At 52.7% G+C, this 14,791-nt stretch overlaps 1 protein-coding gene across 1 annotated transcript in view; it reads left to right on the forward strand.

Moving 5' to 3' along the window:
- The first annotated feature begins 2,483 nt into the window (after positions 1-2,483).
- The window catches only part of LOC140392868 (C-type lectin domain family 4 member E-like), a 397,188-nt gene continuing 384,880 nt past the window's right edge, over positions 2,484-14,791 (forward strand). Inside the window, exon 1 of the mRNA XM_072478611.1 lies at positions 2,484-2,569. The gene's annotated coding sequence lies outside the window, so the exon portion shown is untranslated. The remainder of the gene's footprint in view (positions 2,570-14,791) is intronic.

Raw genomic sequence — 14,791 nt, forward strand, 5'->3', positions numbered from 1 at the left:
AGCAATGATCTTTTAGTCTGGAAACAGCTTTCAAAATGAAGATAGAGAAACACTTCTTTGACTTAGTTCAAAACCAGTCCAAACACAAAGCGAAAGTACAGTCCAGCTCCACCCACACATTGACATCACTGAAGCCATGTGGTGAGACAAACACATTTCGTAAAGGGACACTCCCATGACAACTGTGCAGAGGGAGCTTTATTCTGTATCTAACCCCGTGCTGTACCTGTCCTGGGAGTGTTTGATTTGGACAGTGTAGTGGGAGCTTTATTCTGTATCTGACCCCGGGCTGTACCTGTCCAGGGAGTTTTTGATGGGGACAGTGTAGTGGGAGCTTTACCCAGTATCGAATCTCATTCTATACCTGTCCCAGGAGTGTTTGATTGGAGCCTTGTCGAGGGAGCTTTACTCTGTATCTAATCCTGTGCTGTACCTGTCCTGGGAGTGTTTGATGGGGACAGTGTAGAGGGAGCTTTACTCTGTATCTAATCCTGTGCTGTACCTGTCCTGAGAATGTTTGATGGAGACAGTGTAGAGGGAGCTTTACTCTGTATCTAACCCCGTGCTATACCTGTCCTGGGAGTGTTTGATGGGGACAGTGTAGTGGGAGCTTTACCCAGTATCTAATCTCATTCTATACCTGTCCCAGGAGTGTTTGATTGGAGCCGTGTCGAGGGAGCTTTACTCTGTATCTAATCCTGTGCTGTACGTGTCCTGAGAGTGTTTGATGGGGACAGTGTAGAGTGACCTTTACTTTGTATCTAATCCCATACAGTGCATGCCTTGCAAGTGTTTGATGTGGACAGTATCGAGGGAGCTTTACTCTGAATCTAATCCTGTGCTGTACCTGTCCTGGGAGTGTTTGATGTGGGCAGTGTAGGAGGAACTTTACTCTGTATCTAAACCCGTGCTGCACCTGTCCTGAGAGTGTTTGACAGGGACAGTGTAGAGTGAGCTTTACTCTATATCTAACCCCCTGTACTGGACTGTACTGTCCTAAGTGTTTGATGGGGACCATGTAGAGGGAGCTTAACTCTGTATCTAACTGTTCATACAATGTTTTGTGACTGTTTAATTGTTCTAGACAATTCTGAGTTCACTTATTCGGAACTGAATTTTGCTTCACGCTCTCAAAACTCTAAGATCTATACAACAGGTCAGTTACCGACATCGTATGTCTGTTTTACGATACAGTTGTCTCACACTTGCTGCACCTTATTTAGATCTCAATTGTATTGTTAATGTTGAAATATCTATACCTTGATTTTTTCAGCTTCATCAATATCATATCTGTTTCATCTCCTTTGTGTGTCCTTTTCAGCTCAAGCACTTGTTGATTTCTCCTGTTACGCCTCCACTCTGATCGTTACAGCACAGTTATGTCTCCTTTACACCTTAGTTATGTGTCTGTTATACCTTAGTTATGTACCTATTACATCTCAGTTATGTGTCTGTCATACCTTAGTTATGTCTCTGTTACACCTTAGTTATGTATCTATTACACCTCAGTTATGTGTCTGTCATACCTTAGTTATGTGTCTGTTACATCTTCGTTATTTGTCTGTTACACATTTAGTGACGTGTCTGTTACATCTTCGTTATGTGTCTGTTATACCTTAGTTACACCTTTTCTATGTCTCTGTTGCACTTTAATTATCTGTCTGTTACACCTTAGTTACATGCCTGTTACACCTTAGTTATGTCTCTGTTACACCTTAGTTAATTGTATGTTACACCTTAGTTATGTGTCTGTTACAGCTTAGCTATGTGTCTGTTACACCTTAATTACGTGTCTGTTAGAGCTTAGTTATGTTTTTGTTCCACATTAGGTACATGTTTGTTAGTAATCTTAGTAATGTACCTGTTGCAGCTTAGTTATGTGTCAGTTATTTCTTATTTCCTTTCCATCTCAGTTACGGGTCGGTTAAACAATGGTTACAAATTGAATTTCCTCTTTCTCACCTCACACACGTCAGCAATACACCTCTTCCCTATCGGTGACATCTCAGCCATGTGGAAGTTACAATGTAGTTACATCCCAGTTATTCTGTAGTGCGTCCCTTGCACTTTAATTCTGTGCATGTTATGTCTTAATTGTGTTTAACGTACACCACATCAGCATACGTTGAATCCTATCTGTGTGTCCATTGGATTTCCGTCACATGACCCTCGTATCATCATTACGTTAGTTAGTCCTCAATTTCCATGTGTTCTTGTTACATTTTAGACTTGACATGGGTGTGAGTTAAGTCTTTACTAATTCACAGTTATGTGCCAAGTGTACGTTGCTGGTAGAGGAAGGGTTTGCGATGCACCCGACTATGTTCTTGTTACGTTTTGTTGTGTGTCAGAGCTGGTGGTCACAGGGATATGTGTCTTGTTGTTGTGTCGTTGTCCTCTGTGTGCCAGCTACGTCACACACACTGACCAGAGATCTTCAGCGTTCCTCACACCTCACTCTCTCTATCTCTGTCCCTCACAGCTGAACCGGAGGCAACTTATGCTCAAATAAGCTTCAAGCCGCAGAGCCCCCAACAGAACCAAGACCCAGAGGTGGTCGCGGGCAAAGGTCAGTCATCCTTGGAGCGTGGGAGCAGAGGTCACAGTGGTTCACGACAGTCCAGTGGTGAAGGGGAGAGGGATTCACTGTTACACCCTATTGAAATTCACACAGGGAATAATTTTCACTCACCAAATATCTGTTCACATTAACATCATAGAAAATTCACGGAAATCAACTCCAAACCTTCTAAATTCACCAGATTGTGTCAAATCACATTGGCGCCTTCACTATCTCTGTAACCTCCTCCAACCTCTACAGTCCTATCACTGGAACCTCCTCCAAATCAATCCATCCCTTTCTAACTCTGTAACCTCCTCCAGCCCTGACAACCCCATCTCTGTAGCCGTCTTCAGACAACTACAGCCCTATCTCTGTAACCTCCTCCAGACCACCACATCCCTCCTTATCTCTGTAACCTCCTCCAGACCATACATCCCTCCCTATCTCTATAATGTCCTCCAACCCCTACATCCTTCCCTATCTCTGTAACCTCCTCCAGCCCCAACAGCCCTACCTGTAACCGCCAACAGCCCCTACATCTCACCCTATCTCTGTAACCTCCTCCAGCCCCTACATCCCGCCCTGACTCTGTAACCTTTTCCAGCCCCTACACCCTCCCTTACTGTGTAACCTCCTCCATCCACAACAACTCTCCCTATCTCTGTAACCTCCTCCAGCCCTACACCCCTCACTATCTGTAATCTCCTCCAGCCACAACAACCTATCCTGTCTCTGTAACATACTCAAGCGCCTACACCCCTACACCCCTGACTATTTCAGTAACCTCCTCCAGCTCCTACATCCCTCCCTTACTGTGTTACCACCTTCAGCCTCTACATTCAGCCCTATCTCTGTAACCTCCTCCAGCCCCTACAGCCCTATCTCTGTAACGTTCTCCAGCCCCTGCAATGCTCCCTATTTCTGTAACCTCGTTCAGCTCCTACAGCCCTATCTCTGTAACCTCCTCCAGCCCCTACACCCCTCCCTATCTCTGTAACCTCCTCCAGGCTCTACACCCCTCCCTATCTCTGTAACCTCCTCCAGTCCCTTATACCCCTCCCTATCTCTGTAACCTCCTCCAGCCTCTAAAGCCCTCCCTATCTCTGTAACCTCCTCCAGTCCCTTACTCCCCTCCCTATCTCTGTAACCTCCTCCAGCCTCTACAGCCCTCCCTATCTCTGTAACCTCCTCCAGCCCCTACACCCCTCCCTATCTCTGTAACCTCTTCCAGTCCCTTACACCCCTCCCTATCTCCGTAACCTCCTCCAGCCCCTACAGCACTCTCTATCTCTGTGTAGCGCAACAATTACTCACTCAAGTCGAGAAGCGATGAAATCAATCGAGGCTTTAATAAGCAAGACTTGTTCCACAACAGCTCAATTACAGAATGTGGCTGCTGGGAGAACTCGAGCTCTTATACTCTGCCTTCAGGGCGGAGCCAGCAGGCGGCAGATCCAACCAGGGACCTGTCAGTCAATAGCCTCTCGGCTTCACAGGTACCATACTCCCCCTAATACATACCACCACATTCCCCCCTTGTTAAAAAAGAACCCGGTGGGGTGGTGGTTCGCATGGTAGTAGGGGTTCACAAGGCTGGTCCTGGAACTGATTTCGCACAGTGGCTATACATGCGGATTCCACGAGTCGAGCGGGTGCCCTGGTCGTTCTTGTTGATCGCCTCAGCCCCGGTGGTGGTGCAGGTGCACGCTCGGGCACTGTTGTCTCTGGGAGCGGTGCGCTGTTCGTCCCTGTTTCTTTACTCCTGTGCGGGCACGGGAGGAGGACCGATCCACCCGGGAAGGGAGCGGTCGTAGGGTGCGCCGGTGGCATGGAGGGGGTGCTCGGTATTGGGGGGGGTGTGGTGTGTGTTTCCGGCGGGCGCCAGGTCCCGTAGGAAGACTGTGTCCTGTCGGCCGTCGGGGTACGCCACGTAGGCGTACTGGGGGTTTGCGTGGAGAAGGTGAACCCTCTCGACCAACGGGTCCGATTTGTGCGCCCGCACATGTTTTCGGAGCAAGATGGGTCCTGGGGCTGTCAGCCAGGTCGACAGCAACGTTCCCCAGGAGGACTTCCTCGGGAAGACAAGGAGGCGCTCGTGAGGCGTTTGGTTAGTGGTGGTACACAGCAGCGACTGGATGGAGTGGAGGGCATCCGGGAGGACTTCCTGCCACCGGGAAACTGGGAGACGTCTGGACCGTAGGGCCAGTAGGACGGTCTTCCAGACCGTACCGTTCTCCCTCTCTACCTGACCGTTCCCCCGGGGGTTGTAGCTGGTCGTCCTGCTCGAGGCAATGCCCTTGCTGAGCAGGAACTGACGCAGCTCGTCACTCATGAAGAAGGACCCCCTGTCGCTATGGATGTACGCGGGGAAACCGAACAGTGTAAAGATGGTGCCGAGGGCTTTAATGACTGTGGCCGCTGTCATGTCGGGCGGGGCAGGGGATGGCGAAGGGGAAACGGGAGTACTCGTACACCACGTTCAGGAAGTATACGTTGCGGTCGGTGGAGGGGAGGGGGCCTTTGAAATCCAAACCGAGGCGTTCAAAGGAACGGGAAGCCTTTATCAGGTGTGCTCTATCTGGCCTGAAAAAGTGCGGTTTGCACTCTGCGCAGATTTGGCAGTTCCTGGTGGCTGTTCGGACCTCCTCGACCGAGTCGGGGAGGTTGCGGATCTTCACGAAATGGTAGAATCGAGTGACCCCCGGGTGGCAGAGGTCCTCGTGGAGGGCTTGGAGGTGGTCTACTTGTGCGTTGACACATGTGCCGCGAGATAGGACATCGGACGGCTCGTTCAGTTTTCCGGGACGGTACAAGATCTCATAGTTATAGGTGGAGAGCTCAATCCTCCACCTCAAGGTCTTGTCATTCTTGATTTTGCCCTGCTGTGCATTATCGAACATAAAGGCTACCGACCGTTGGTCAGTGAGGAGAGTGAATCTCCTGCCGGCCAGGTAATGCCTCCAATGTCGCACAGCTTCCACTATGGCTTGGGCTTCCTTTTCCACTGAGGAGTGGCAGATTTCTGAGGCGTGGAGGGTCCGGGAGAAAAAGGCCACGGGTCTGCCCACTTGGTTGAGAGTGGCCGCCAGAGCTACATTGGATGCGTCGCTCTCGACCTGGAAGGGGAGGGACTCGTCGATGGCACGCATCGTGGCCTTTGCGATATCCACTTTGATGCGGCTGAAGGCCTGGCGGGCCTCTGTCGACAGGGTGAAGGTAGTGGACTGGATTAACGGGCGGGCCTTGTCTGCGTACTGGGGAACCCACTGGGCGTAATACGAAAAGAAGCCCAGGCAGCGTTTCAGGGCTTTGGAGCAGTGGGGAAGGGGAAATTCCATGAGGGGGCGCATGCGTTCGGGGTCGGGGCCTATAACTCCATTGTGCACTACGTATCCCAAGATGGCCAGACGGTTGGTGCTAAAAACCCATTTTTCCTCATTATAGGTGAGGTTCAGGGCGTTAGCGGTCTGGAGGAATTTGCGGAGGTTGGCGTCGTGGTCCTGCTGGTCATGGCCGCAGATGGTGACATTGTCGAGGTATGGGAACGAGCCCGCAACCCGTGCTGATCAACCATTTGGTCCATCTCCCGTTGGAAGACCGAGACCCCGTTCGTGACGCCGAATGGGACCTTTAAGAAGTGGTAGAGCCGCCAGTCTGCCTTGAAGGCCGTGTACTTGCGGTCACTCGGGCGGATGGGGAGCTGGTGGTATGCGGACTTGAGGTCCATGGTGGAAAAGACCTTGTATTGTGCAATCCGATTGACCATGTCGGATATGCTGGGGAGAGGGTACGCATCGAGCTGCGTGTACCTATTGATGGTCTGACTATAGTCTACGACCATCCTCTGCTTCTCCCCGGTCTTCACAACTACCACCTGGGCTCTCCAGGGACTATTGCTGGCCTGGATTATGCCTTCCTTCAGCAGCCGCTGGACTTCAGACCGGATAAATGTTCGGTCCTGGGCGCTGTATCGTCTGCTCCTCGTGGCGACGGGTTTGCAATCCGGGGTGAGGTTCGCAAACAAGGAAGGCGGTTCAACCTTGAGGGTCGCGAGGCTGCAGATAGTGAGTGGGGGTATTGGGCCGCCAAATTGGAACGTTAGGCTCTGGAGGTTACACTGGAAATCTAACCCCAAGAGAGTGGGAGCGCAGAGTTGGGGAAGGACATAATGCCTATAATTCTTAAACTCCCTCCCTTGCACTGTTAGGTTTGCGATGCAGAACCCTTTGATCTCTACTGAATGGGACCCCGCAGCCAGGAAAATCTTTTGGGTACTCGGACGAATAGAGAGAAAACAGCGTCTTACCGTGTCCGGATGGATAAAACTTTCCGTGCTCCCAGAATCGATTAGGCATGGCGTCTCGTACCCGTTGACCAGCACCGTTGTTGTTGCCATTTGGAGCGTCCGGGGCCGCGATTGGTCCAGGGTCACCGAAGCCAGTCTAGGTTGCTGCACCGTGGCGTTTTCTTCCGACCCCGTGGAGCCGTCTATGCTGGGGTCCTTGGCTATCAGCCAAGATGGCGGCATCCATGGATCGCACGCGGTCGGGGGTGGACAAAATGGCCGCCCCCATGGATCGCACGTGTCCGGGGGGGGGGGTCACAAGATGGCAGCGCCCATCCTTCCCTCGTGGTGCCTAGGGCCCAAAATGGCGGCGCCCACGGGCCGCACATGGAGCGCCAGGGGGGTTGAGTCTGCTGTCCCCGTTCTCCCCCGGAGATTACGGTGACCCCCCGGGACTGGCACACCGCTGCGTAATGCCCCTTTTTTGCCGCAGCTTTTACAAATAGCTGCGCGGGCCGGGCAGCGCTGTCGGGGGTGTTTCGCCTGCCCGCAAAAATAGCAGGGGGGCCCACCGGGATGGTCTGGTGCTCTAGCCGCGCATGCTTGGGGGGGGGGGGATGGGGGGGTGCCGGGGAGTCGGTCGCAACGGGGGTCCACGGAGCCCAAGGGGCTGCCGCGCGGTCGGGGCCATAGGCGCGGGCATTTTGTGAGGCCACGTCGAGATAGGCTGCAAGGGCCCGTGCCTCTGTGAGTCCTAATGAGTCTCTCTAACAGTCTTTGGCGAATTTGAGAAGAAGTCATACCTGCCACAAAAACATCCCTGATTAGGAGCTCCGTGTGCTCGTTTGCGCTCACCGACGGGCAGTTGCAGTTCCTTCCCAATATCAACAGTGCGCTGTAGAACCCGTTGAGCGATTCTCCGGGGATTTGCCATCTCGTCGCGAGTTGGTGGCGTGCGTAGACCTGGTTTATGGGCTGAATGTAGACAGCTTTCAGCATGGCGAGCGCCGTCGGGAAATCCTCCGCGTCTCCGATGAGTGTGTAGATCTCCGGGCTCACCCTGGAATGCAGGACCTGCATTTTCTGATCTTCCGTGGTCCGGCCGGGGGTTGTTCGAAGGTACCCTTCGAAGCATGCTAGCCAGTGTTTAAACACGGCCGCCGAGTTTGCTGCATGGGGGCTGATTCGCAGACACTCCGGGGCGATCCGGAGCTCCGTAGTCTTTTAAGCTTGCTTAATAAATTGTAGCGCAACAATTACTCACTCAAGTCGCGAAGAGATGAAATCAATCGAGGCTTTATTAAGCAAGACTTGTTCCCCAGCAGCTCAGTTACAGAATGCAGCTGCTGGGAGAACTCAAGCTCTTATACTCCGCCTTCAGGGCGGAGCCAGCAGGCGGCATATCCAACCAGGACCCGGGACCTGCCAGCCAATAGCCACTCGGCTTCACAGGTACCATACTACCCCTAATACATACCACCACACTCTGTAACCTCCTCCAGCCCCTACAGCCCTCCCTTTCTCTGTAACCTCCTCCAGCCCCTACAGCGGTCCCTCTATCTGTAATCTCCTCCAGCCCCTACACCCCCCCTATCTCTGTAACCTCCTCCAGTCCCTTACACCCTTCCCTATCTCTGTAACCTCCTCCAGTCCCTTACACCCCTCCCTTTCTCTGTAACCTCCTCCAGACCCGACAGCCCTCCCTACCTCTCTAACTTCCTCCAGCCACAACATCCCTCCCTATCTCTGAAAGCTCCTGTACAGCCTACAACCCTCCCTATCTCTGTAACCTCCTCCAGCCCCTACAGCCTTCCCTATCTCTGTAACCTCCTCCAGTCCCTTACACCTTCCCCATCTCTGTAACCTACTCTAGCCCCTACAGCCCTCCCTATCTCTGTAACCTCCTCCAGTCCCTTACACCCTTCCCTATCTCTTTAGCTTTAGTTGGGACGTGTTGTTGAAGTTGTACAAGACGTTGGTACGGCCACACTTGGAATACTGTGTGCAATTCTGGTCACCCTATTATAGAAAGGATATTATTAAACTAGAAAGAGTGCAGAAAAGATTTACTAGGATGTTACCGGGACTTGATGGTTTGAGTTATAAGGAGAGGCTGGATAGACTGGGACTTTTTTCCCTGGAGCGTAGGAGGCTTAGGGGTGATCTTATAGAGGTCTATAAAATAATGAGGGGCATAGATAAGGTAGATAGTCAACATCTTTTCCCAAAGGTAGGGGAGTCTAAAACTAGAGGGCATAGGTTTAAGGTGAGAGGGGAGAGATTCAGAAGGGCCCAGAGGGGCAATTTCTTCACTCAGAGGGTAGTGAGTGTCTGGAATGTGCTGCCAGAGGTAGTAGTAGAGGCGGGTACAATTGTGTCTTTTAAAAAGCATTTAGATAGTTACATGGGTAAGATGGGTATAGAGGGTTATGGGCCAAGTGCGGGCAACTGGGACTAGCTTAATTGTAAAAACTGGGCGGCATGGACTGGTTGGGCCGAAGGGCCTGTTTCCATGCTGTAAACTTCTATGATTCTAGCTTACCCCAGCCCCTACAGCCCTTCCTATTTATGTAACTACTTCCAGCCCGTGTATCCATCCCTATCTCTGTAACCTCCACCACCCCAGACAATCCTCCCTACTCTGTAACCTCCTCCAGCCTCTACAATCTTCCCTATCTCTGTAACCTCCCCCAGCCCCTACACCCTTCCCTATCTCTGTAACCTCCTGCAGTCCCTTACATCCTTCCCTATCTCTGTAACCTCCTTCAACCCCTACAGCCCTCCCTATCTCTGCAACCTCCTCCATTCCCTTACACCCTTCCCTATCTCTGTAACCTCCTTCAACCCCTACAGCCCTCCCAATCTCTGCAAACTCCTCCAGTCCCTCACACCCTTCCCTATCTCTGTAACTTCCTTCAGCCTCTACGGCCCTCCCTATCTCTGTAACCTCCTCCAGTCTCTTACACCCTTCCCTATCTCTGTAACCTCCTGCAGTCCCTTAAATCCTTCCCTATCTCTGTAACGTCCTTCAACCCCTACAGCCCTCCCTATCTCTGCAACCTCCTCCAGTCCCTTACACCCTTCCCTATCTCTGTAACCCCCTCCAGTCTCTTACACCTTTTCCTATCTCTGTAACCTACTCCAGCTCCTACAGCCCTTCCTATCTATGTAACCACTTCCAGCCTGTGCATCCATCCCTTTCTCTGTAACCTCCACCACCCCAGACAATCCTCACTACTCGGTAACCTCCTCCAGCCCCTACAATCTTCCCTATCTCTGTAACTTCCTCCAGCCCCTACATCCCTCCCCATCGCGGTGACCTCCTCCAGCTCCTCCAGCCCTCCTTATCTCTGAAACCACCTCAGAACCCCTACAACCTATCCAATCTGTGTAAACTCCTCCAGCGTCTAGATCCCTTCCAATCTCTGTAGCCTCCTCCAGCCTGTACAAATCTAACCCCGTAACGTCCTCCAGCCTCTACAATCTTCCCTATCTCTGTAACCTCCCCCAGCCCCTACACCCTTCCCTATCTCTGTAACCTCCTGCAGTCCCTTACATCCTTCCCTATCTCTGTAACCTCCTTCAACCCCTACAGCCCTCCCTATCTCTGCAACCTCCTCCATTCCCTTACACCCTTCCCTATCTCTGTAGCCTCCTTCAACCCCTACAGCCCTCCCTATCTCTGCAAACTCCTCCAGTCCCTTACACCCTTCCCTATCTCTGTAATCTCCTCCAACCTCTACGGCCCTCCCTATCTCTGTAACCTCCTCCAGTCTCTTACACCCTTCCCTATCTCTGTAACCTCCTGCAGTCCCTTACATCCTTCCCTATCTCTGTAACGTCCTTCAACCCCTACAGCCCTCCCTATCTCTGCAACCTCCTCCAGTCCCTTACACCCTTCCCTATCTCTGTAACCTCCTCCAGTCTCTTACACCTTTTCCTATCTCTGTAACCTACTCCAGCTCCTACAGCCCTTCCTATCTATGTAACCACTTCCAGCCTGTGCATCCATCCCTTTCTCTGTAACCTCCACCACCCCAGACAATCCTCCCTACTCTGTATCCTCCTCCAGCCCCTACAATCTTCCCTATCTCTGTAACTTCCTCCCGCCCCTACATCCCTCCCCATCGCGGTGACCTCCTCCAGCTCCTCCAGCCCTCCTTATCTCTGAAACCACCTCAGAACCCCTACAACCTATCCAATCTGTGTAAACTCCTCCAGCGTCTAGATCCCTTCCAATCTCTGTAGCCTCCTCCAGCCTGTACAAATCTAACCCCGTAACGTCCTCCAGCCTCTCCAACCCTCCCGATCTCTGTAACCTTCTCCAGCCCCTACACCCCTCCCTAGGTCTTTAACCTCCACCAGGCTCTTCAACCCTTCCTATCTCTGAAATCACCTCCAGCCCCTGCACCATTCTGTAACTCTGTAAACTCCACAAGCCTCTTCATCCCTCCCTATGTCTGTAAACTCTTCCAACCCCATATCTCTCCCGATCTCTGTAACCTATGCCAGCCCCTAAACATTCCCTTTATCTGTAACCACCTCCAGCTCCTTCATCTCCCCATATCTCTATAACCTCCTCCAGCACCGACAACCCTTCCCATCTCTGTAACCACCTCCAGCCCCTACAACTCTCCTGATTACTTCAGCCTCCTCCAGCCCCGACAACCCTCTCTACCTCTGTAAACATCTCTATTGCCAAGAACCCTCCATATATTTGTAACCTCCTCCAGCCCCTCCAACAATGAATAAAGGACATAGAAAAGTACAGCACAGGAACAGGTACTTTGGCTCTCCAAGCTTGTGCTGCCCATCTAACCTAAAGCCTTCTGCACTTCCTGGGTACGTATCCCTCTATTCCCATCCTATTCATGGATTTGTCAACTCGCCACTTAAATGTCACTATCGTCCCTGCTTCTACCACCTCCTCTGGCAACGGGTTCCAGGCACCCACTGCCCTCTGTGTAAAAAAACTTCCCTTGTGTATCTCCTCTAAACGTTGCCCCTTGCACCTTCAACCTATGTCCCCTAGAAATTGACTCTTCCATCCTGGGAAAAAGCTTCTGGCTAGCCACTCTCCATGCCCCTCATCATTGTGTAGACTTGTTGACCTTTGTAGGATGTAGATATTCCCTCTCTCTGAACGACCTCCAGACCCAACACCCCTCCCTATCTCAGTAACCTCAAGATGATGGAAGCCATCTTGGATGGCCCATGAGCAAAGGTAAACCCCGGCACGTCCACGAGTTACGTATGGCTGGCCCCACAGGAGGGATGAGGGGGACAGAACCCGCCCCCCCCCCATCAGAATAGTCACCTGGAACATGAGGGGACCCAACTGATCCAGAGTCTTCGCCCGTCTAAAGAGCCTGGGGATCGACATAGTCATTCTACATGAGACACGCCTAAGAGAGAAGGACTGACTGAGGGTGAGGAAAAGCTGGATGGGACAGACTTATCAGGTGTGCTTCAACACAAGGACAAAGGGGGTGGACATACTGTTTAACAAAAGGACAGCCTTTCAGCGCCGAACACAGTGACGGGCCCAAGGGGGTGATAACTAATGGTTAGCGGGACCCCAGTAAGGACTCCAGTGGTAAATACCAAAACTGGGATGGCAGAGATCCCCGACCTATACTGCCAACGAATCATCAGGGGGAGACTTCAACTGTGTGCAGGACCCCAAAAACAGACATATCCAGCCCTAGAACAGGAGCCAAACAGTGTGAGGGAGACTGCCGGGAGGTGGGGGGGGGGGGGGGGGGGGGGGGGCGGTGGTGGACCCATGGAGGTTCTACCACCGGAGGGAGAAGGAATTCTCCTTCATCTCCCCCTTCCACACATCCTATTCCCACATAAACCTCCTTGTAGTGGGTAAGTTGGTGCTTCCAGGGGTGATAGGGGTGGAATATTCGGCAATAGTAATCCAGGACAACCTTCCACTCTACATGAATGGGCACGTGTGGTCTCACTCATCGGGACCTCGGCATGGCGGCTGCGGACTGAGTTCAGTGCCGCCACAGCAGGGAGAGGGCCGATCCGCGGGCAGGGCGGGACATTATTCGGGACTGGGAGCACTATGGGGAGGGAGGCTGAAGGGGGGGACTTTTCACGGGCCGGGTCTGCGAGCGGCCACGGACCCAGCAATTCTCCAGGGCGTATCGCTAGCTATAGATGCATGCTCCTGCTCGCCCCCCGGCCAAACGGGGAATCGGTGCCCGTTTTGCGCCATTTCTTCTGGCGTAAAACGCCACCGTTCCCACGCTGGTGTGGGGACATAGCCCCAGAATCGGAGAATCCACCCCATAGATTCGTCCTGGTGAAAAAAGGTGGTACCTACAAAGGTGGCGAGGGGACGAAGTGGGCCTGACAGTAAGGGACCTGTACATAGAGGGTAAAATACAACCCTGACAGAACTAATGGAGAAGCTTCAGCTCCCAAAAGGAACAAACTTGGAAACCTCCAGCTGTGGGGCTTCCTACGTAAGGAGAGCACAACATTGCCCCAGATACCCAAACACAACCTACTGGACATCCTATTAGCTCAGGATAAACTAGGGGAAGGTAAATGTGCTGACATATATGGATGACTAGTAGAAGAGGTAAGAGTCCCACCAGATGAAACACAAGCACGATGGGAGGAAGAAATAGGCATAGAGATAAGGGGAGGGCTCGGGAACGAATCCCTGCACAGGGTGAACTCCTCCTCCTCGTGCACAGGGCTGAGCCTAATGCAGCTAAAGGTGGTGCACAGGGCACACCTGACCAGGATATGCTTGAGTGGGTTCTTCCTGGAGGTGGATAAGTGCGAGCGATGTCAGGGGAGTCCGCCAACCACACCCACATGTTCTGGTCCTGCCCCAAGCTCATCGGGTTCTGGACCACATATTGTGAGGCCACGTACAAGGTCGTGGGGGTGAGGGTGGAGCCAGGCCCTTTAGCAGCGGCCTTGGGAATGTCGGAGCATCCAGAATTCTTTACGGGAGAGGGGCCGATGTCCTGGCCTTCGCCTCCCTGATTGCTCGCCGGAGACTCCTGCTCGGATGGAGGTCGGCAGCACCACCCAAGGCCACAGACTGGCTGTCCCACCTCGCAGTGTTCCTAACACTGGAGAAAATAAAATTCGCCATCCGGAGGTCGGAGGCAGGGTTCCCCCACACGTGGCAGCAATTCACCAGCCTCTGCGAAGATCTGAATGTGACTAGCAACTGGGCGGGGGAGAAGAGAGAGAGAAGGGGGAGGGCGGGTGGAGGAGGGGAAGAATAGTCAGAAGGGAGAGGAGGGGGATGGGGAGTGGGGGTTGGGATGGATTGGGGAGTTGGAGGGAGGACGAGGGAGCAGCCACATCACAGCGAGGAGAAAGCAAAATCTTCACAATACACTGGGGGGTGCGGATGTCCACACACGGCAAAACTGCCATAGGAATGGCGAAGTCGCCATGATAGATCTCGGACGGGATTCTCCGTTTCTGAGACTAAGTGTTGACGCCAACGCAGAAGTCATGGACTTTCACGACAGGCAAAATTGCCGCCGAAACTGGACTGATTCCTTTACTGCTAAGGGGCTAGCACCAGGGCCATGTGGAACACAATCGATGAGAACTCAGGAGGCTGACAAGTTGCAGCCGCGTATACACACTGCACTCCCCACACTCACCATCCCAGCCAACAAGACGGCAGTGAGGAGAGCGACCCAAGGATCGCGGACGCAGAGCCTGAGACCCTCTTGGATGCAGTGGAGGAGAGGAGGATGACCCTGTACCCAGGCTCGGGAAGGAGGCTGCCAACTGTCGCCGTTCGCCATCCCTGGACGCAGGTGGCAGAGGTGGTCAGCGCAGTGGGCAACGTCACCCGGACAGGCCAACAGTGCTGTAGAAAACTGCATGATCTCCTCAGGGTGGCCAGGGTGAATAGGCAGCGCTGTGCCACTGGCGCCAACCCCTAT

Source organism: Scyliorhinus torazame, chromosome 16 (assembly GCF_047496885.1).
Source record: "Scyliorhinus torazame isolate Kashiwa2021f chromosome 16, sScyTor2.1, whole genome shotgun sequence".
Taxonomy (NCBI): domain Eukaryota; kingdom Metazoa; phylum Chordata; class Chondrichthyes; order Carcharhiniformes; family Scyliorhinidae; genus Scyliorhinus; species Scyliorhinus torazame.